The sequence below is a fragment of the Cucurbita maxima genome, unplaced genomic scaffold, assembly GCF_002738345.1.
Source record: "Cucurbita maxima cultivar Rimu unplaced genomic scaffold, Cmax_1.0 Cma_Scf00011, whole genome shotgun sequence".
Classification (NCBI taxonomy): domain Eukaryota; kingdom Viridiplantae; phylum Streptophyta; class Magnoliopsida; order Cucurbitales; family Cucurbitaceae; genus Cucurbita; species Cucurbita maxima.
This window is the reverse complement of record NW_019272027.1, coordinates 5,326,549-5,349,707: the sequence shown is the minus strand read 5'-3', so window position 1 is coordinate 5,349,707 and position 23,159 is coordinate 5,326,549. Positions and strand designations below refer to the sequence as shown.

General features: G+C 43.4%; 1 long non-coding RNA gene across 1 annotated transcript; it reads left to right on the top strand.

Annotated features, from left to right (window-relative positions):
- The first annotated feature begins 2,755 nt into the window (after positions 1-2,755).
- LOC111486551 lies at positions 2,756-21,105 on the top strand. Its single transcript, XR_002718902.1, has 3 exons — positions 2,756-2,768; positions 4,142-4,144; positions 21,019-21,105. It is a non-coding gene; the product is annotated as an uncharacterized LOC111486551 (long non-coding RNA).
- Positions 21,106-23,159: the final 2,054 nt, after the last annotated feature.

Below are 23,159 nucleotides of genomic sequence, written 5' to 3'. Positions count from 1 at the left end.
TTTCGTCATAGCTTTTTCACTAACAAAAACGGGTTCCATTAATTCAAGTTGATGCTCTATATAACTGTAAAGTTTCGTCAACCTTAGGTAATTCAGCATGATGAGAAGAAAGAGAAGCGACTTAACCTTCCCCGGAACCTCTATTCCCTTCCCTTATTTCAGGAGGTAAACTGTAGTAGGATTCTTCTTTCACTCTTAAGGACCAATAATGATTTTCTTGATACTTTACGACTGTAAAGTTTTGTCAACCTTAGGTAATGAGGCAGGATGAGAATCAGGTCAAGCTCCAGAACCGGAACCCATTTATTCTTGAACCTACTTATTAATGATCCTGAAAAGTAAGGAAAGAATAACCTCTCGATTAATGATCCTTCCCCTGAACCTCTCCAACTAGGTTTCACAATTCTATTCCCTGTCCCTTCTTTCACAGTAAGAAAAGAAGAAGAAGCAAGATGAATTAGACTGATTTCACTCTTTCACCTTTACAGTCGGTAAAGCAGCTTCTCTCTTGAACCTCGACTTCTTTCTCTGATCCTTTCTTTCCTTTAATTCTACTTGAATGACTCAACTCAAGACAAAACTCAACAAGATGAATTATCCTGAACCTATTTACCTCGTTCAATCAGTCCAATGGAGGGTTACGAGAATCTTCTTTGTATAGGGAAGTTTACCTCATGAAAGAATAGTGAAACCCGAGTGAAAGAGAGAGAAGCCAGAACGTAGATTAAAAGCTATCTTGTGATCATAATTGCTTTAGTTTCGAGTTCAATCAGGTTGTGAAGGAGAGAAGCTATGAGACTGTAAAGGAGAGGCATGTCTTCCTTCTTTCAAGCAAGAAAGAGTTAGCTCCTTTTTTTCTCTTCAGAGGAGAACAACAAAGGGTTGGACCTAGCCTGCCTACAACCAAAGCATTAGAAGCCCTTAATTAAAGAGGCCTTTAGTCAATCTGGAGTGTTCCCTAGCTTGATTCTTTCTTTCTTTCTTTCTTTGCTTCCGTCGCTCAGTGCTCGCCCCTGACAAACTTTCTGTCTAACTGTCTAGATCTCTTGCTCGGTGTGCTCCTTACTCGTTTAGCTCGGCAAGAAAGTAAGTAATTTAGTTTAGCCTCAGCCTTTCCTTTCTCAGCTAGGTGACCTGAGCTTGGGGATTTTGTTTAGTTAGTAAGGGAGTAGGGAGGAGTCAAAGGGTGGGAATAGATTGTAGTGAATTGTGGGAGTTTCTAAGGAAAGAAAGCTATCTTCTCAAAGTCAAATCTGAAAAAGGATGGAGTTCCAGCAAAACCCTTTCTAAGGATGAGGACAGTAGTTCGGGAGTTCGCTCGAAAGAACTGGCGTACCAAGCTTTCGATCACTCTGTTAGATCCAAGGCACATCTTCATCAAGCTCTCGAACAAAGAAGATATGCACCAAACAAAGAGAAGTTTTTGATTGAGGGATTGATGGTTTAGGGTTTTCTGCTGGAGCCATGATTTCCGTCTCCGCAATGGTGATCCAATGCATGCGCCTATGCTGGGTATCGCGACTCCATCTGTTGTCTTCTTCTTTGAGTTTCACCTGTTTTCTATCGTCTCGATTTTCGGAATTGGCCTGACCCTTGAAGGTCCTACGAAGCTTGTCTCACGCCCCCCTCTCACAATAAAGCTAGGGTTTATGTAGAAATCGATCTTATCAAGGAAAACCTCCCAAATCGTGTTTTGATTTGATCAACTATGTATGTATGGATCACTAGCAAGAAATCGTTGATTTTGGAATACCTAAGTTCTGCACGCATTGCACAAGGTCATGCCCGTGACGAATGCAAAGTAGCAAATAAGGAACCTGGTGTCAACCCGTCACCGAGAATGTCCTATGTTCCAAGAACCAATGCTACCCAGCCAGCACCTACCACTGAAGTTAGCCTTCGTGATTCTGATGTTGTGCTGACATGCAACCCATTGAAAATGGTCCTCGAGGTGAAGAGCTTGAACCAGATAACAATCCCCAAGCTTCTGTTCTTCAACAACCGGAGTATTTAGCTATTGGAAAATCGCCTTCGGTTAACCCCCTAATACCGACGGTAGCTCTGCCTCATGGGGACAGCAGGAAGAGGAAAGAGTTTGAAGAAAGTTTGCTGATAATAATAATAAAGACCCCCTACGGATCATGCACTGGATCCATCCGGCCCGGAATCCAATGAACCGATGGTTAACCCTCTTTTTTTTAGTGATTTCCATAGAGAGAGAAGTTCGCACTTTTTCCTTAGAAGAAAGGTCCTCAAAGCCTCTTCATTCCAATGAGAATAATGAAGAATCCAATAGCTCCTGACCCACAATCATCTCATCTAGTGGTGGAGCGAGGGGAGCTTTCAAAGTAGCCATTGTTTAAGGGGGTAGGAGAGCGTAGAAAACGTCCTAGAAGTAGAGGGAAAGGAGAGTGGACAAGGCCTTTTTATGATGAAGGCGGGTCTTTGTCTTTCTATTAGCGTTGAGGTTAGGCTCCTAGCTTCAAAAGTGGGAGCTAAGCACTTGGCTAAATCATCATCTCCTTTCACTGGTATGATTCCGTCTAAAGGAAAGGTTTTTCTACAAAACCAAGAAGGAAAGGATTGAATTTGGTTAGACCACCGGGGAAGGATCAATTCATTCATATCAGCTAATCCCAGCAGGGTTACAAAACGCTTTCACTCGTTAAGCTAACTTTTCGTTACGCGGGGAGAGGTTTTCTTCTCGAAAAGAGCCTCAATCTTGTTTATTCGTATGTTATGTTGAGAAAACACCTGTCTTTGTTCTAGTCCAAGGGAAGCCTCCGGGCAAAGGGTGAATGAGATCTTCTATTTCTCCCCGATTTGTTCAAAGAAAAGGAATGAGAATGGGAGTTGAGAAAGAAGGGAAAAAAGAGAGGGTCCGAAGGAGGTGCTTCTAAAGCTAGTTGATTTTGAAGTTTATCCTATTGTTTTTGGGAATCCCAATGGGTCGCAGAGGCAAAAAAGAGTGCCTGCTAAAGACAGTAGAGAAAGCTTTTACCTTATACAGAATGCGATGCCACAAGGCAAGAAAGTTGCAAGGAGGCTTTGCTTTCAATCTGACTCGAATAGCATTGCTTCCCTCATTCACACTTTCATCTAGAAGGGTAACTAGCGCCTACTTCTTATCTGGATTAGGTTGGTTGGTGTTCATGCCCCACCAGGTCGGTCCCTCTTTCTATGTTCTAATTGAAAGTACAACCTCTCACATATAACCGTCTAAAAGGCGAGGTTATTTCTTATTGAAATGGAATGAATCAGAAAATCCACTGCATGAGAATTTTAAAAGGTTAAGTAAGGAGTGGCATCTGACCACAACATGCCGCGAAGGGGGAGGAGTAAATCAAAAGGAGTTCCATCTGACCGCCTGCCTTGTCTCTCCAAATACCAAGATCTGCCTGCTGTCAAACTCCTAGTGATAGGCTAGTGGACTCAAGTCATTTAAAGTCCCGGAAGATGAAGGCCCCTATCGTCATGATCAAAGAAGTTTCTATACACTCTAATCTCCCTCCGTAGTATATCACCCCTTGTTAGCATTCCATTCCCTGCCTTGACTTCACATCGAGATATCCGCTACAACCAACAAGGAAATCAAACCTCACTAGTGTGTGTGCCACTAACTCTTCCTCTTTTGATAAATAGAGGGGTTTCCATTTGAATGAGTAGATCTTCCCGACCCCGTGCCTACCTTTACTCAATGCTCCTGAAGTCCGAAAATGGGACTGAGTGGAATGGGGGAAGTGAAGTAACAGAAATGGTAGTCGTGGACTCGCAGTACTTCCTACTTTTGGTAATCCTTATTGTGATCTCTCACTCTGGGCTAACATAGTCTCTTAAGTGCTAGCCAGGAGAACAAATAGCAATGAACCTTATCTACATATTCCCCTCCTACCAAGAATTACTAGAGCTCTCGAAAAGGGTACCGATAGGCGGATTGACGCATCTGAGCAGGCAGGGCGGTTTTTCCAACAAGATAGACTAGTGAGTTTCATTAAGGAAAAGGATGCAATAGCCTTAGGGTTGATGCTGGATCCTCCACAGGGTGACATCCGATCCAACCTAGTTGATATGCAAAGGCGATGGTCTGAAATTGAAGACAGAAAGATTTGAGAATACCAAACAGCGATCTTAACGCAAACAGTCGGTATAGATATCTGGAAGAGCATAATAGCCTAAAGTCCCATACTTTAGTAAAGAAGGAAGAAAAGCCTACAGGCGGCCATACTTCGGCTAATGGGGGTGGCGCCATATTTGAGAGAGGAGAAGACGTCTTCAGCAGACTTGGAAGAGGACTGCGAGCAAGGGCTCACTAATCAACCATAAAGCCTAAACATGACTGACTCCTAGTAGGCCAATCACTGCCTTTTTAATGTGAATAAGATTCTGTAAAAGAAAGTCAGGGCGTATTCTCTAGCAGCAGCAGATTTTGTTCCTACAAAAGGAAAGAAATCCAAAACAAAAGAAGTCAGGCCTTTCCGATCTTTGATAAAGAATTAATGTTCAATCAGTTCCTTCCCTTAAGGAGTTGGCTGGACTACACTCTGACTTAATTAGCGGATTTGTCTCAAAGAGGCTTTTGAGGCCTTGGCCTGCATCTCTAAGACCGGATTTTGTTCATTTAAGGAGCGGGGACGCGAGGGCCTTCCAAAGGAATTAGGTTCAGTTGCCTACATGGCTACTTTTAGCAGCTCCCGAAATAGGACTAGCCTAAACTGCCAACCAACCTTGACTCTTTTTGCTTTTTCCTTATAAGGTTGAGTTTTCCAACCTCGTAGACAAAATGAGAGACCGTCCTCAGGGCTAGCCTGACTCTGACTTTCGCTGGAGGACTGAAACTTCTCAAGTCAGTGCCTACGACCATACCTAAGTTTGTAGCTTTTTAAAGATCCCTCTCATGTGATTGAAAAGATGGAATGTCTTAAGCCTCAATTTCTTTGGGAAGCGGGATAAGACACATATAAGAAGTTGGAGTAGGAAAACTACTGAGGCAATGAACTTGGGGATACGGGAAAAATGGGTCAATTGGGCTTTTCCAACTCTTGTGGCGGCTTCTTTTCTTACTGCGACAGATTGTCTTTGGGTCAATGCTGGCTATTGTAATCTTTTGGCGGGACGCATGATTGACTTCCCCTCCTACGCATGGAAAAGTGTTTTCAAAGCTATTCAAAGTATCACCGAGTCTCTTGCTCTATCATCAATGGTCAGTCGATTAGCCTGGTGTTAGTGGTACTCTATTAATTTAATCAAGACCCCGACCTTTTATTTTTGTTCTCTTTGCCACAGTAGCAGATCTTATTCTCACCAATCTTCCTTTTAACAAATCCCAACATTTGGGATAGCATAAAAGCTATTGATCTTCCCCTCTTTCAAATCATAAGAGTAGGTCTTTTCTCCATTCGATCAGCAATCAAGGTTTAAAAGAAACCTTACCTTTTTTTGATCCGGACTTCTGACCCCATCCAAAAAAAATGGAAGTGGGTAAGGCAAACTCTATCTATTCCCAAAATGGAGTCCTGTCTCCGGTCTGCGATCCTTGAAAGTCTTCCTAAAGCATATAATCTAAACTCGATAGAGATGAAGATGAATGTTTCTCAAGACCGTCCATTTTGCCAAATTTTCATTGAACCGGCATCATTCTGCTTAAACTTAACATTTGTTTGGCTTGGTTTCTGTTAATTGGTCTCATTCTGAGTCCTGAGTCCATTCGCCAGTTTTCTCTTGTGTTTTTTTGAAAAAGGAACGAACATTAAACACAAATGTCTCAAGAGCATATGGATCTCAGCTTTCCGCATTACGGAATATATGGAAAAAGCATGCATAATGAGAGAGTGTTTGACCACTCGTCGTCTTCTTCTCCCACTCTTTCAACTCGAACCAATGCTCGATAGGCTCCCCCAGACCAGGGTAGAGTCAAGCTAAAGATGGCTCTGCCTCTAAAAGTGACCTGCGGGGGCCAGAGGTCTAATTCTTATAGACTATGATGGCCGGATACTCCTCCCTCCAGAAGGCAACTCCTCCATGGACCCTCAGGACCATTGTCCAGGGTTGCCAGTTTATGCTACAGTCGTTTCACAGCTGGTCACCACTTAGGTAAGAACTCCGTCATTGAAAGACGTTCCCCTAGTGCTTCCCTTTCAATTTAATGAAAGAAGTACGAGTCGAGCGGGTTTTATCTTGTTAGGCTTCGGGATTATGGATCAGCCCATACCAAAGAAAGGGCCCCTTTCGCCTTTAGGGCTTACTTAGTGCTTGTGCATTAGGATTTCTCACTGACTTGTACAAGTCAGGAACAAAGTGTGAGACCTACAGGTAAAGGAACAAAGTGCGAGACTTGAAGGGAAAGGGTGAAGACGCTCGACCAACGGGACAGGAATGAACGCGCATCTGGATTCCTTTTTTTTTTTTAAGATCACACGAGGAGAAAGGTTGCTTTTGGTCAGCTGTTCCCAAGGAGTCTTGAAGAAGGAAGATGTGGCACAATTCATTTTGTTAGAAAAGTCCTTATTTCATGCGGTTAGTGTTTTCTAATACCCTAAATATAGGGTAGGGCATGCAAGATGCAAATTGGTATAGAATACGGAGCGATCTTAGCATGGTTTTGCCCAGAAAGAAAAGCACGCATTGGCAAACAGACTTACAAAGAGTAGGGAAAGGAAGTGGAAGACTAAGAAAAGTAGGAAATCAAAGTCACTTCACTCTGATTGACCAAAGGAAAGTCAGAACGGAACTGCAAATAGCGAGAGAGCCCCTAGCCAACTATCATTCCCTTGCTGGTGTCAGGTTTATGGGAATTGAATCAATAGTCGACAGTACACCCACATGTATGATTTTCGGTATGAGTCGGGAACCAGTAGAACTATCGGGGGAATTGTACTGAATACTGTTCGTATTGGAATTAGTAATACATATTCATACATAGTAGAGGAAATGGATTCGAGCTTAGCTAAAGAAGAATGGATCATGTCAAGGAACTGACTCGTATCATGAAGATGAGACTCACCGTGACAAAGGACTGCCCTCCACTGCATCTTTACTGAGACTGAATGCATACACCTGTGGGGGGCTGGGGTCCTCTTTCTTTCTTTTTTTGTATTTCACTTGCCTACATATCTGGTTCTACCTAGGAATCAAACCCCATCCATTTAGTTCCGTCTATCTTCTGATTCCACCTTGTAAAAAACATAGTTTAATCTTTTATACCGATGTATCGTACTCTCTCGACCAGGTCATCCCGCCTAAGATAAGGATCGGGATCTCTCAACGGGTCTGGGCGCAGATAGCCTCCATCCGCAAAGAGATCTAAGACCTTTTTTTGAACGGACCCACGCCCCATATGGAAACGATGAAATTTGTCTCATCTCTTTGATTAAGTCTTTCTTAGTGGGATTTCTAGGAAGAAAGTGGGCGATGACTTCCTACTTAGAGTGGGAACCGCAAATGGTTCCTATCGGATCTATCCTATCCTTGATTTTGTAGAAGGAGTTTGTAAGTTGGAGGATCCAAAAGGAGGTTTCCATCTTTCCCATCTGGTCAGGGAGTGGTGCGGGTTCGCTGACTAATGTGTCGCTAGGTCGCGGAGTACACAACCTTAAGGTCGTGGGTGAAGCAATGGCTTAACTACGTCAAGTGGTACTACATGGTTTCAGTATCTCCAAGCGTAACCATTCAAGATCTCTTATACACACCGAAAATGGCAGGTTGAATCGACCGAATCTTGGTCCGGTTCGGCCTTGTTTGGAAGGTTTTCGATTTGGTTGCCGCGTTTGGTTAAGCCAATGTCCTATTCGAGCGATTACGGATGATACCTCTCAGTCTACTCAGTGAGTCCCGCAAAACGCTTTATGTTTTGTGAGTTGACTCCTTATGCTAGAGCCAACCTGGCCTACCAGTCTTGTAAACAGATAGTTCCTTTTGGTTTGACACCTGAGGCTCCTTTGAGGTCTATGCATAAAGGACCTCATTAGGGTGTTGATAAAACTAGCTAAACCGGCTTCAGTGAGGTCAATCAAATTGAGAGGTACAAAGAGGACTTTTCGGGCCTTCTTTCGATTCTCTCCAACCAGTCGAGTTACTACGTTCCTTGCCTTTTTCACTTCATTCATGGTACCAAAAGGTAACAGAAGTTAAAGACCCTCATTATTAGGTGTACTCTGGTACCCAAGAGTTAGGTATTGTTTCGACGAAAAAAACGAGTTGTTTAGTCGAATGGATATGGATTTGAAAAGGAGGTCATTCCCAACCTACTCCTGAGAGAGGGAACTCCTTACCTCGAACGACTGGGTCAATCGGTTGAAGGAGCAGGGAGGATACGAATATTTGGCAGCGCCCGCATTAGTGGAATAAGCCAATCTTCCTTACCTACCAAGAAGATTGCCTCGGGCAGTTAGAATATCGGGTTCCACTAAAGCATCGAGAACAAAGTGCAGCTATTCCTTACATGATTCATCCGATATCATTTTTTGAGATGAATCACAAAGGTTACCTGATTGATAAAGTCAGACCAAACTGGATAACTACTCCAAGGAATAGGTGAGAAACCTAAACCAAAGTGAATGGACCAGTATAGTTCCACTTGGAAAGTAGTCAAAATACTACTTACTATCTTTCTGCCATCGGCTTTCCGAGAAGGAAGAGCTTTCCATGACGGACTCCATGTAATTCCTTGACACAAAGGAGTGGAGCCAATCAAGGGCAGGTTTCTATCAATCAGAGGCCGCCACTCTTTCTTTGGATATATCATAGAACGTATCCATAAGAGTAGGAGACTAAGATGGATAAATGATCGAGTCAACTACTCCATTCGTCAGCCGTTTTTCGAGTTGGTTGAATAACTCGACAAAGGCTAAAGAAGATATAACTTGACCAATCAATCTTCTCATCCTTTCATCTTATCGGCTCTGGAGGCTTTCCTCATGTACGTGCTGGCGACGTTGAATACAAGACTCTCTTCACTCTCGCGCCTTATGAAAAGAAGAATAGGCTTAGCCCTTAGTCTTATTAGTCAGGAGTTCTAAAGTCAAGTGAATGAATCCAATCCGAAAGTCAGTCAGTCTAAAGACTTCCTTTTTGTAAGCATTTAAGAAAGCAGCAAAAGCATAGAAGTGAGAAAGTTTTTGTCACCGCGCTTTTTAGCCCTCAGATTAACACATAGTATTATGCATAGACTTGGCGATCGCTCTTAAGGTCGTTTCGTTACCCGGCTACTGACAAGAAAGGAAGACTGATTCTTCTTGCCCAGACGCCGATCCTGACCCGCTGGTACTACGAAGATCTATGCCATTTAAAGGAGAGATATTCAGAAACCTACTAAAGACAAGAAACAGACTCTAAGCCCAACCAATGTCGCGGGCAGGCAGCTAACACAGGACAGATATATCTGATTGATATTAGGCTTGGCAACAGACGCTTTGATATGTGTTACACGGACGCCCTTACTTGAATCGGCTCACTCGTTCCTTCGCTTGCGTCAATGTTGACGTGAATACGCTTGCTGGTTGTGAGATGTTCCCTACTATACTACTATTGAAGACCTTGACTTTTGATCTTCCTGCAGGGAAAGGCTTATGTCACACGGATGGGAAGGCGTAGTGTTTGGTTTGAGAAGAAAGACTGATTTATAGATAGCAAGCACAAAAGGTTGTTGGCGGTTTACATGAATAACCTGGAAAAGCCCTACTTCTGTCCCCGCAAGAGTCAGTCTTTCAAGCTTTATTGACCAATAAGATAAGAAGAGTCTCCTACAATCATACTAGTAGACCGGTAATCCCCTTATGGAGGAATCTTCCTACATTCAAAAACCGAGGGATAGCCTAAGTAATGTTCCAAATCACTGATGTCTGGGAAATCGAAACAAGACAGAAACATCAGTACAAGAAGGCAGACGGTTAGGTGAAAAGAAGCTCAACTACCGGACCAAGACGAGGAAATGCCTTTCTCCTCGAGGAATGCCCCACACAGGTATGCCCGCTAAATCTCAACTAGCTTCCATTGAAAGAAAGGTGAAAAAGGTGGAGCTTTATCCTTAGCTTGAGAGTGAACTTTGCTTTCTTAACCAGTCGTGAGATTAGGCGTTTAGAGATCGACATTGAGTTAGTAAAGAACTTTGAATAACTAAAGTGCTGTTTTATTCTTTTACAGAGGATTGGAATACCCCTTGAATTTAATTCTCCTTTTGAAAAGAGAAGTGGAAGCCAGTAGTATATTCTGCCCTTCCTGGCCTCCCAAAGGCCTTAGCTGAGAAGCTGCTTAAATGAGAAAGTCTCACATGTGGGGATATCTAAAAGAATGCGATAGAACACCTTTTCAGACATCAGGAGATGCTTCAAGCCAATCGGGCGGGTAAGCCAAGGGCATGGGTGAGTGAACTCAATGTTAGAAGGCTGCCGTATAAGTAAGTAGAACCTTTCAAAGAATTGTTGAAGCTGCCGGGCATCCATGTAGGACCTATTGCGAAGTCTTCCCAACCATACCATAAAAAGAAGTCAAACAGTGTAGCTCCTACTCTTAAAAGGCAAAGGGAATAGAGCGATTGTTGCAATCAGAGAAGCCTACCCCGACTGTGCATCGAAAAGTTCATCTGTCTAAGCATGACTGATTTGATGTGGCAACCTCGATCTCTAAATCTTCCATCTCTATGGCGTGGATAAACCCGAAGCTAGTCTTTTGTGATGGATTGGATTACGCAAGAAAGGCTCTTATTGCCCGCTCCGCTACTAAATACCAAACTCACTTGGAGAAAGCTACTAGGTCCCCCAAAGGAAGGGGCAGGACAAAAACTTACCATTGCATGAACTAGTCGAGAAAAAAGGGAAGAAAGCCTAAGCGAGCGAGACAAGAAGGAATTAAGGAGCTATTCCCTTAGTGACAGTAGCATCGATCGAACATTCGGACATTGTACTCCTCCTTATAAGGACTGGGAAACAAAGAGTCACATTCCCAGATAAACAGACAGTCTCGGAAGATATCCACCATGGAAGGTCTCCTGTAAGCCAGTTCCCAGATAACCAGACACTCTCGGAAGATATATCAACCATGGAAGGTCTCTTGTAAGCCAGAAGGTCCTACTAAGTGGTCTAAGTCGCCTTGAATGGTTAAATGGGAAAGAAAGCTTGAATTTGCATATAATGCCTATGTTTGGACAGACAGGACTCTTGACTTGGCAACTGAAGGAGCAAAGACGAAGACAGCATTGTAAGTGAAAGAATAGTGAAACCCAAGTGAAAGAAGCAAACTCACTGACAGAGCTTTACCTTGTCTTTGAAGGAAAAAATAGCGAGAGGAGGGAAAAAAGAATTATTGGTCGTTACCATCAAAAGAGTGAAAGAAGGTTCAGGAGAATCAAGAATGATTCCTTCTTCAAAAAATAGCCCAAAATAGCCCAAAAAATAGGGTAAAGCATCAATTTTAATCAAAAAAAAAATAAGGGAGAGATACACTTTTTAATCCTCAAAATAGGGAGAGGATAGGATCATTCTGGTTTTTTTGAGTCTTTACAATCGAGTTCCAGAGGGAAAGAAGGTCAAATGGACTTTTTTATCCCAAAAAATAGGGTAAAGATACACTTTTTCATCCTCAAAATCAGGGAGAGATAGAATGAATCTTGAGGATTTACTGACAGTGAACGATCATTGATTCTTCTTTCGTCTTGACTGACAGTGAACGAGAAAGAATGTTGAGCATTGACTGACAGTTCACTCTCATTAATTTTTCGTCTTGACTCAATAATTACCTATAGCCCTCAAAATCAGGGAAGGATAAAATTTGATCCCTAAAAATAGACAGAAGATAGAATTTTCTAATTCATGGTCTTTAACGAAAAAGAGTAAAATCAGTCAAAGGTTCAGTAGGTCAGTTCGTAAACTCTTTCGTTTACCGTTCAAGAATCAATAGGTTCAGTAGCTCAGGGAAGAATCAGAGTCTTTGTTTACTATTCAAGAAGGCTCGTTCAGTAGTTCTGTCTCATTCATCTTTAGTTTTTCCTTCCAGTTTAGGATAGGTTACGGAGTTTAGTCCGTTAGAGAGAAAACAAACGCCAATAGCCTTCCTTCCTTCTTAAGTAACCAATAAGGAGAGGGAAGAGGTTCATATGCCTCGTTCAAGAGCTACTTCACCTATTTACCTCGTTTCATCAGGTCAGGGAATATCTATTGGTTCAGGTTCATGAGTTCAGTTCGTTCAGATTCATCTTGTCTTGCTTTTCCTATTTATTTATTTATTATTCTTTCACTGTAAACTCAGATAGTCGTTTTCTCTTTCTTCTTTCCTTCCTAATTCGTTTATTCTTTCACTGTTTCGTTTCATTCTTCTTTCGTTTCTTCTTTCTTTCTGGTTTAGTAGCTAATTCATTTCCTCTTTCCTTCCGGTTCAGTCTCTCTCTTAAGGGAGTGCTGGTCAGTGTTCTTTTGCCTCTGAGTTGTAAGCACTCGCTGCCCAAGAAGAAGTAGAAAGTCGGTCTTCACTCCTGCCCTAAGAAGCAGGGCCCACTCCGTCCAAAGCTTCAACTAGCTCTCCGGCTGGCTAAGCAGATTCAACCTCCAACTCCAAAGGCTTGTTCAACTCCTGCTTGATCAGATGCAAAAGTTGTATATTCTGGTTCCCCAGGATTTCAACAACCTTGATGCCCAAAGTTTGAGATTTACCGTCCGCTTCTTCCTAAACATTGGCTCTTCAAGCTGGAGAAGGAATTATCCCGGTCGACTAATGTGAGAATTAGTGAGTTAGGAGTTGTGCCTTAATCTTCCGAAGTTCAAGTCTCTCCACTTATGTTATGGCATAACCGATCCTCAACGTTAGCAAGCCTTGCTATTCGGATGAAAAGAATGTTTGTCATCCTAATGAAAGCCGGATTCCTTCCCTCAAGGTTTGTTTACCTATCATGTCACTCAAAGATGAATCCTAAAGAAGAAGGAAAAATGTCAGCCCTGCGCTTATGGCGGAAGAGGAAGGCAAATAGTCAAGTCAAAGCTGGAAAGCCAAAGTGAGGCTTAACTTATTTAGGTAGGAGTGGGGCGTAACAATTAGCCAGTCTAACCTAGCCATTTAGATAATCATTCCTAATCCATTCTTCTAGTTCTATTCTTCGCAAATTCCAATCGAATGTTAACAGTTAAGCTGTCGCACCTCTTGCTTGCTTGACTGATTAAGGTTCAGATTTTAGTTGATACGATACCTCTCTAAGACAAGACCGGATTTTTCACTTGCAGTTGGTGTAGTGAGAGACCCTTCCCCCAAGACTGGAATCAGGAAGAGCGGATCTTGTCACTTCTGAACTTTTCTTTTGATACCAACAGGCAATACAACACTTTAACTGCATTCGTGGTGACAACAATCTCGCACGGACCACCAGGCTCATGTGTCCCCAGGTTTTTTCCTTCTACAGCATCGCAACTTCGCACAGGCATAGGTGATAGTGAGATCCTGGGCCAAAGACCATACTTTCTTTTCAACCCAACTCTGTCTCAATGCCCTCTTGGCAAGATAAGCCATCAGCCAGCTGTCCAATGGTTGGATCACAGTCAACTTCCCAATTCGCGTATCCCTCAAGCCCTCATGCTCTCAGCCTATGGGTCGTTATAAACCATGCCAAAAAGATGACTTTCCTGCCGCTCACTTTGCAAAGACACTGCAACTGAGCACTCAACCCTCTCTAAATCATTCATGTTATCAGTCGTCAGGCTGTGTAAATTGTAAATCCTGACTTTCAGAAGTAAGCAAGCGCTAAAAAAAAGTCAACCATGCCCTCGCCTAGCCCTCACTTCAATGGGCCAATCAATGCGCTACGCTGGCAAAAGGGAATGGCGAACAACCGAACCCTTGCTAAGACCATTTCCACTTTGTTCTCAACAGTTCTAACCCCCTAGGGAAGACAAGCTACCTTTAGCTCCACCTTATTCTCGAAAAAGACTAGCAATTTGTTAGCAGCGCCACCACTCGGTCACGTATGGGGCACGCCCCTGTACATCTTACTTTCTTTAGGTCTCTGTCAACTCAAATTCAGCCTAGCTCAATGCTAGATAGCTCTTCCTCAACTTACACTACTGACCATCACATCAATTGGCTAAGGTCGAGTTTGTTCAACCTTAGACGAATGTGGTACTTGACTTCTGTCTATTCCCATGACACCCTAACTTCTTTGCCCGCCAATTCGGGTTTAGGCAAGGTCTGCCTAGTCCTCCCCTATTCAGCCCTAACAAAGACCCCTATTCAGTCTGAGAGCAATTCCCTCCGCCATACTTCTTTTTCAATTATGTCTAGCATTGGTCTTCTTACGGACCAACATCAGAGCTCCTTCATACCGCCCCTTCCTTCTTCCACTCCCGCCTTTAGATCTTGGTGGAGGTTTGGGAAAGTTTGATCCATGGATGCCTATCTGAGCGAAATTGCTCCTCTTCGCCCGCCCGCCTGCAAGCAGTTCTAATCGAGCTGCCGCTTCCTCGAACCCGTTCTTCCCTTTCCCGAGAGCCATCTTCAGGTAACCCACTCTACCTTCTTGACCTACCCCTCATCCTTTTCTCTCAAATATTGACTGCAATCTCTCTTTCCTCAGGCACTCGTCGGCAACTTTGATTAGAAGATGATTCCGAAGAAATGTAAGATGCAGGAGAAGGAGGAGACGTCATCGAGGTCGAAAGTTCCTCTATTCAGCCAAGGTTGTAAACGTCAGAGAATCATGGTTCCCGCTTCTTCTATACCAGCCACACTTTCTGTCCCTTCATCTGGTCCAGCTTCTTGCACTCGCTGCCAACTTGCTCGCAGCACCTCTGCCTCTGCTTCTGTCTTGCCATCTACCACAACCGCCGGTGGAAACGAAGAAATGTCTGATGACAGACAAGAAGAGGGTGTCAAATCTATATTACCAGTGCATGAACTAGTACTGGTGGAAGAAGTATGCCGCGGTGGTATACCTTTTTCTTTCAGAACCTCGCCTTTTTTTTTTCTCTGATTCGTCGTTGTTCCTGTTATTTATTGTCGCTATGTGTGCTTGCTTGTGGGAGTCTTTTTCTTTTTTGATGTGCTATCACGCTCCCTTCCCGTCTATGGCCGAAAGGGCAAGTCCTTGACTCTATTCCCGATCGGTCGGGCAAGCGGCTTGGCTTGAAAAGTCAACTCCAACAATTTCTTTATTCTCAACACTTGATGTTAATTAATCAAAGATCTTTTGCAAGAGGGTTGGCTAGAGGTAGTTAGCCGTTACGCTACGGTCCTATCCCTAGCCCACTGTCTTCAGGTAAATTCGATCGATCAAATGTAGAAACCAAGGCAAGGTCGAATGGTTGTCTCTGATTCTCAACAGAATTCGATAGACAAGAATGAATCGAAGTCCCATTGTCTTATTAATTTCATTGGATGCCTTTCTCCCCTACCCCAATCCCTAGCTAGCTGCAATCCAAACCTCACCTATTTGGGGATCCTCTCCTCCTACTCTTTCAGTCCAAGGAAGACATCTAATATTAAAGAGAAAGAGGCCTGAGAAGCATTCTACCGGCCAAGGTCAAAGAAGCTAATTCTGATTGAAGAAAATAGTGTAAGCCAACTCATCAAGGGAAAGGGGCACTAATGGAAGAGTCAAATGCCTCGATTTTATATATATATCCGGAACGGAAAGACATTGCATTGGAGACGGACGATTGACAGGACCGAAGCAAAAAGCCCACATACATGTACCAAGGTTTGTCAAAGCATAGTGCCTACTCAAGGTATATACACTGCTCTAAGATTAGGTAGGAGTCGATTTTCGAAAAGAGCTTGGAGACTGACCTAGCTGCAACAAATATTGTTCAAATCTTACTTGAGAGAGAATATTGTAACGGCACTGGTTGAACCTGCTGTTTAGCCTGAGGCTCTTTGAAGTTTCTGCGGTTGAAGTGGAGTCTGCTCCGAAAGGGTCTACTTTTCTTTCTAATCTGGATAGCACGGTTGAAGCCCTTTGTTAGAACTACAAAATCCATGTATTTATGTGGATGGGATTAACTTATTGGGGAGGGAAAGAGAAGCAAGCTACCTCGCATCCTTTTTTCTATTTTGACCACTATGAGTTGATGTAAGGGGGAACCCTATTTGAACTAGGTGCCCTCAAAGGATATGATTCTAACTGTCGATTAGCAGGGCTGCAGGCACGAATTCGTATTAGGAACGCATGGCTAGATCGATCAGTCGGTCTTCTTTGTAAGGAAAGACTACGACAATTCCACTTATCATGCCTCTCTTTTACTCCCGCTCGAGCGCACACTAGACGAACTGAAGAATCTAATTACTGATTTTTTAGAAATACCCTTAAGCCAGTACCGACAGGGTGGTGAGAGTGAATCTATCTAACCCGAGTTTCACGGAGTTGTGCCAGCTTTACGTCGAGATCTTCCTATCCTAGTTCTCCATACATAAAGTGACTGGTTCTTCCTTTAGCCTTTTGGATATCTTTCTCGATGATCAACCAAGTTGAAATACAGATCTCATCACACCACTTGTAGTAACCCTTCGGCAGGTTGGCAGAGTTGCTTTCAGGTGCGGGAAAGTTAGGGGAACCTAGTTAACCAACGGTATTTCCTTATCATAGTTGGTGGATGTCTCGGTTGAGGCCGAGGATCCCTATAGACCGAACCCAGAATCCAATTTGACCTTGGATCGGAGGATTCGAGCAGCTTTCATTCTCTTTCTCCCAACGAGTTAGCAGACTCAACTGATTGAGAAGTATTACTTAAATGGAAATCATGGCCCTTGACGAAAACGGTTTTGAAAAAGAGTTTTAATGACAGAACTAGAATACCTGTAATGCTGGTAGTATTCCCTTACTGAACCGAAGGAACGGTTCCCTTACTCGCTTCCTAATGAACTCCAAAACGAAGGCACAGATTCTATACCAAGTCTTTCCTATTCTTTCTCAGGAGCTGCACATTCATATGACTCTATAAGAGCTCTTGAGAGCGCCTAGCATCCGCTATAGGAAGAGAAAGAGAAAAGAAAGCAATAGGCCCCTACTTCTATTTCTATTAGTTCAAGCGCAATCACAAAGAAGGTAAGAATAGGAAAAAAAGGAATCCGCTGCTATGGAATCTGCTGTTATAAAGGTTTAGAGGCTTCCTGTCCCCGGAGGGTGTAAGTCGTCCTTCTCTTACTGTTGAAGAAAGCGAGGAGAGTACTAAACTGATATAAGACTCCTACTTTTGGCTCAATATTTTGGGGCACCTTTTAGGTTCTGTAGAAAGTGAATTCCTAGGGGATCAGATGACTTTCCAATTCCAAGAGAGCCCTACGTGGAATCGGCCGAAAAAAGAAACCTTTGCGCAAAGAGAAAGAATTCGATCTCGAAAGAAGGGTTGGTGGGCTCTTTGTTTATGTTTAAGCCTCCCTATCATTTAAAGGCAGATAGCAGAAAGGCGAGCGACTATAGCTTCATTCTTCATCTTCCTCTCGCTATCGGATGAGTGAACTCTACCCGCGCTGGATGGGATTGGATTCAATCCACCCTTAGGCCTTGGAGGAGCATATATTGAGATAGGATTGGAATGCCCCGCCGGGTTGCATTAGGAGAATAGGTAGGCCAGCGGCACATCATCAGGAATGGATGAAATCAATGGATTCCCCCTCCTGGCTGGGTGAGTGGAAGACATTGAGAAGGGCTTCACATCCCTTGCAGGGCTTTGAGGTTGATTGAAAGTAGCGCTCCGAGGATTCGTGGAAAAACAGAATTCCTTGAGCCGGAGGATTGTACTTGGAAATGGAAGGTCCCCCTCACACTCTACTCTATTTAGAATTAGGGGCTTGCCTCTTTCTTTCTTTCTTTCTCTACCGCCTGTGTCTATCTCCTATCAAGTGTGCTCCCTGCCACGCTACTCTCACAGGAAGTGTAACTGTGTGACTAACAACAATGCCAGTTCGTGCATTAGTGGTTCAAGTGCAGTGCCCAGAAACGATTCAAAGATCAATGGCAGATCAATTTCCCAAGAGATCTATGGGAGGGAAGTATATTATAAATAATCATCAAGTCAGTTATGTGGCCATAGTTTCATAACCTAAAGCACCGGTCTTCTTATCAACAAAAGAAGCAAGCAATACTATGAGAGTTTCTTGGGTTCTCATCTATAATTGACTTGGTTGGGTATGTATACTTAGGATTCTCTCTGGAGACATGGCTCTCGTATGTCCACAGCATTACAACTCTCGTTTTGCTTCGCATCAAAGAACTGGTATTATGCATTAATCTTCCAAGCTTCTCAATGGTTTTTTATTAATTAACATTTACACTAGGGCTACCCATCATATGACGAGCAATCCGGCAGCATTTGTCTCATCCTCGCCGTACCAAGGAAAAAGTGTCGTCTTCACCGGTGACCCCACCCCACTCTCTATTTCAGACATTGGTAATCTCTTTCTTTATCATTTCGTTCTGGAAATGTTCTTCATCTCAATGATGCTATGTTGGTTCCTAAAGTCAATCTCTCAAAAAATGGGATCGGTTGGACAACTTTGTGATGATCGCCAAAGCTATCCCATCTTGACTCCGACTTCCTCTGTGTAAGGATCTACACACGCATAATGTCATAGCTCTAGGGTGCCGCCCCAACCTATATGCTTTATACCTGAATGTATCATTCTCCTCTTCTTTCTTTGTGGCTTCTTCATAACAAAGAGCTTCCTGATCTTTGGCAACTAAGGGCAACTATAGGTCTGATTGTTGGTTGTTAGGTCTTCGACTACATTGAAGAAACTATCACACCTGAAATTGCTTCCTGCATTTGCTAGTTCTTCATTCTCTTCTTGGTTTAGCAGCCAGCTGGCCAAACACGGGCAAGACCTACTCCAATCTTCTTCTTGTTTCAATTCCCTCTGCCCTTTGGCATTCTGATGTATGGGGCCCCCCGTGCCTTCTCTCTCTGGTTATCGCATTCCTTTCTTAATTAGAACTAATTCATAAGGGTTGTTAGTTTGAAGCTCGTTTATGGATGATGGATGTATTTCGTTATAAAAAAAGAATGAATTAAGCACAAACCTTACTATTACTAGATAGGGGTCAGTGCTTTTCGGCATTTTTTGTTAAAGCTAAGGTTGCAAATGGGTTCTTTTGTCATCGGATTCTAGTTTTGGACTAAGATGGGGGAGTCTCATCAGCTTTCTCTCCGTTTACAACCACTCATGGAATTGATTATCAGTTCTCCTGCCCATATACCTATAAAATGGGGTTGCAGAAAGGAAAGGAAGCATAAACACATATCATGGATACGACTCTTGATCTGATCTTTGACAGCCGTGTCCCCCCCTATCTAGTAAGGTAAATGGCCCTATGTTAGTTGGGGGCCTTTTCATTCCATCCTTTTATGCTATACTCATATACCTGCCCAGGTACGTCAGATGCACCTCGTGCAGCAAACTTCTGTTTCTTAAAGGGGCATGCCTGGGCTCAGAAAGGCTTTTGATGTTTTGATCCTTCTTCTCGTTCTCGCCGTCCCTCTTTCTTACCTTCCATGAGCACGAGTTCTGCTATTCCCCCTGATTTTAGGCCTATTGGATCAGCATCTTCTTGATCTTCTTCACCAATGGTTTTTCCTATGCCTCCCGTGCGGGGAGTCAGAGTCCGAAGGGTCGCAGCCCTCTATTGAGCAGCCAGCACTTGCACCTCGTTGTTCTAATAATCTAATCAATTAAGCCAACATCTTTCTCATCTTCTAGTAACGACCAGTTGCCTACGAATTCCCCTTCATCCTCTATCACAGCGGAGCCATCTCCATCTCGGCGCTTGAATGGGTTTCCTCGACCAGCAAAGGAAAAGTTCTTTCCCTAAATCGGGATCGAGACATTCAACAATGTGACTGACCCCAATGTTATGCCCTTTATCTATCCCCCAAAAAAAGGCCCGAATCCCCTATTTCTTTTTTGATAGGAAAGCCCTCCCCGAGGAAAAATTTGTGTCCAGGAAGGCTATGTAAATTAGGGTCTTTAAGCCCTCACCCAGCACCTATGAGTTCAATCAACATACGTTTCAAAAAGCATTTTGAAGCCATATAGCCATTTCAGCCTGACTCCCCATTTTCTCTCTTAAATCAAGTTATGAAAAAACGGGAGTAATGTGGAATGACTCTATTCCTGTGAGCTGTAGAGTTAGTTATTCCTTATCATCCCTGGTATTCCATTCCTCCTCTCTATGAGATGTGGGATTGACCCTGCTCTTTCTACATCCTTTTGTATGATAAGGCATGCCTATCTATCTTTTATCCAGCCTTTGCTCCACTATCAACTACCGCAATGGTTATTTTTCCTGCACCGCTTTCCTCTCCCACGGCAAGAGCTCATTCGCCAAGTCTAAACTCCCACTTTCTCGTCTATGACGACTCTCTTTGATGCTAGCAACCGCGTTTGACCCTTTGTCTGTGCTTCTTTCAATTTCCTTACATTCTCTCTTCAAGAGAGACTTGACCTTTACTTAGAGAGGGGCTGCGGTACCACACTCTTCCGTGCTCGTAGGTTGACTTCCTTATGCATCCCGACTAAGGTCTCACAAACGTGCACTTCCCTTATGCATCCAGCCGCTTCACTAACTAATGTGAATAGGTTATAAGGGTGGGTTGGTTATATACTCTTCTGCGCGTTCCTTCTTCGAACCTTTTGGTATGTATTGCCCCCTAAAGATCAGATCCACTAGACGAGAAACTCAATTCTGCACTGTAGCTGAGTCGTCGGACTTATCCACCAAGGGATTCCTTGATTTCTGTGGATTGCGTTGGAGGAAATCTACCAAAGCTAGGCAGATAGATGAACTCCTTCCCCGCTACTAAGGGAGAGCAAGAAAATCAGGAAGTAGAATGTAATCAGCGCCCCCTTTCTTTTGGGTATGCAGGTACTAAGAGTCCTCTCACTACCAACCAGCGGACATCATCTGGCTGGGTCTTGGACGGTATCAACAACAAGAAAATAAACAAGCAAATGGAAACAACAACTAACTATGGCTCTTGGCCCAGACAACGTCCTAGTCGTAGGGGAGATCGGAGCAAGAGAGAATGCCTAGACGACGTTTTTCTTCTTGGGCAGCTGTAAGTAGATTGAGAGGTCCTTCTGCCCCTTGTCCCCGAATAAGGGTCATATGTTCTCATAAAAGGTTGCTCCAATCTGACCTAGCTTGACGGATTCGCAGGAGGGCTCAGGCCCTACTTAATTGACTGACAATGACAAAGGCTTACGAAACTAAGTAGGACCTTTTGAATTGAATCTGAAGTAGTCTATCAGTGGTGCGAAGCAGCTTTGCTCCTTTTCAGTAGGGGAGCGAAAGGTTAGACCTTAGAAAGTCAACGAACAACGGTTCTTCTATGTAGGTATGTCGTTCCCCCTTGACTCTCCTAACAGCTAAGTGACTTCGTAACCTTTGCGTAGCGTAGTAGAATGAAGGCTACGCACTGACACTCTCTTATCTATTAGCCTAAGCGTCTTCGCTAACTCGCTCGCCTACTATACAATAACAATACAATTAGTAGGGTATAGTAGGCTAACTCTGCCGCTGACTTCTATTAATCTAATGTAGGGCTAAGTAGCGCCTTTTCCTTTAGGTCCAACGTAGCATTGACAAAGACGAACAGACGGTGAAAAGACAGCGAATCTTTTCCTCTTGATTGCGGTACGAAGAGAAATATCTCTTTTTTATGACTTCCACTTATCGATCCCGGCCCAGAAAAGTGACCGACCAGGACCCTATTGATGAATAAAAGAAAGGGTTTATGAGCCCTAGCCCTGTAAGCCCACACCTGTGTAGAGTAGATCGTTCAACACCTGCGGCACAAACCCATTTTTGACCTATTGGTCCTAGTATCATAGGCGACCAAACGGCCGCCCCCTAATTACTAGACCAACCTGCGATAATAATTCCATAAACACCTAGCGAAGATATGGCAAACAAATAAAGTAGCTCTATGTTTGGATCTGACAATACCATACCATGATCAAAAGGTACAACAGCCCGAGCGACCAGACTTAACATAAATGTAGCCACTGGAGCCATTCTAAAAAGGGAGAAATTAGCACTACTTGGTGAAAGAGGTTCTTTTATCATCAATTTCAAACCATCTGCTAGAGGTTGTAACAATTCGAACGATCCCACTACATCAGGACCCTTTCGACGTTGCACAAAAGCCATTTCTTTACGTTTAGCTACCACTAAAAAGGCTACTCCTAGTAGTGGTATAATTATTCCAAGTATTTCAGCTGGAACTGCTATGTACGTTTTCGATTTTCTATTCACTCTAGATCTGGCATGGTCGACCCGATCATGATATTTCACTCTAGATCTGGCTTGGGCGATCCAATCATGATATTAATGGATCAGACCTTTTCTCGAAAAACACCGGATCCTGAGAAGAGTTGAAGATGGTGCAAGATCGAATCCTCTTACCTTACTTCGAATGGAAGCTTAGCTCGCCTCACTTGCTTTCTTTACTGCATAAGGGCATAAACGAAGTCAACGGATTTCCTTCTAACTAGCGGCTGAGAGTAAGCAAGCTACCTTCATTCAACAGATTTGTGGTTGAGTCAATAACATGCTTTGGGTCAGGAATCTTTTCTCTTCTCTTTTGCATTTCTGATGCCTACGTTCTTTTTTGTGTCCGTCCGTATCGCAAAGCTGGTCGACACCTGCAGTAATGGTTGAAAATAGGGGGCTAACCAAGACCCCCTAATAAAGTTTCGATAAAGCAAACGATTCGATCCGACAACTTCGAACCAGATTCACCCCTTTGAATTAGCCGATCTTACAAAATAGATTGGGCGGGCTGGTTGGGAAGGGGTTCTTAGTGGCGAAAAGAATCGCTGAGAGATAGATTCGACTATTTGGTCAGGACGAATGAGTGGCTGTGCAGCATGCTCCGGAGGAGATTGACCCCGAGAGTCAGTCCAGTCAGAAAGGGGAGGGCCCGCTGTCTAGACTGCATTTTGGGAGTTTGAACACCATCCCATTTCAACCAAAAAGACAACCCTGTCAAAGGTATCTAACCTTCCTTTCTTATGAGTGGAAATCCAATTCCGTTTTATCTTTTTTGCATAAAAACCACCGGTAATAAATATATATTAATGAATTTTGAAACCCGTTCTTCCGACCATTTTAGAAAAGCGCATACTTTCTCCTCAAAAAATGACCTCTCCCGTCAGGGAGTCCATTAGATATTTACCTAAACCAGTAGGTAGGT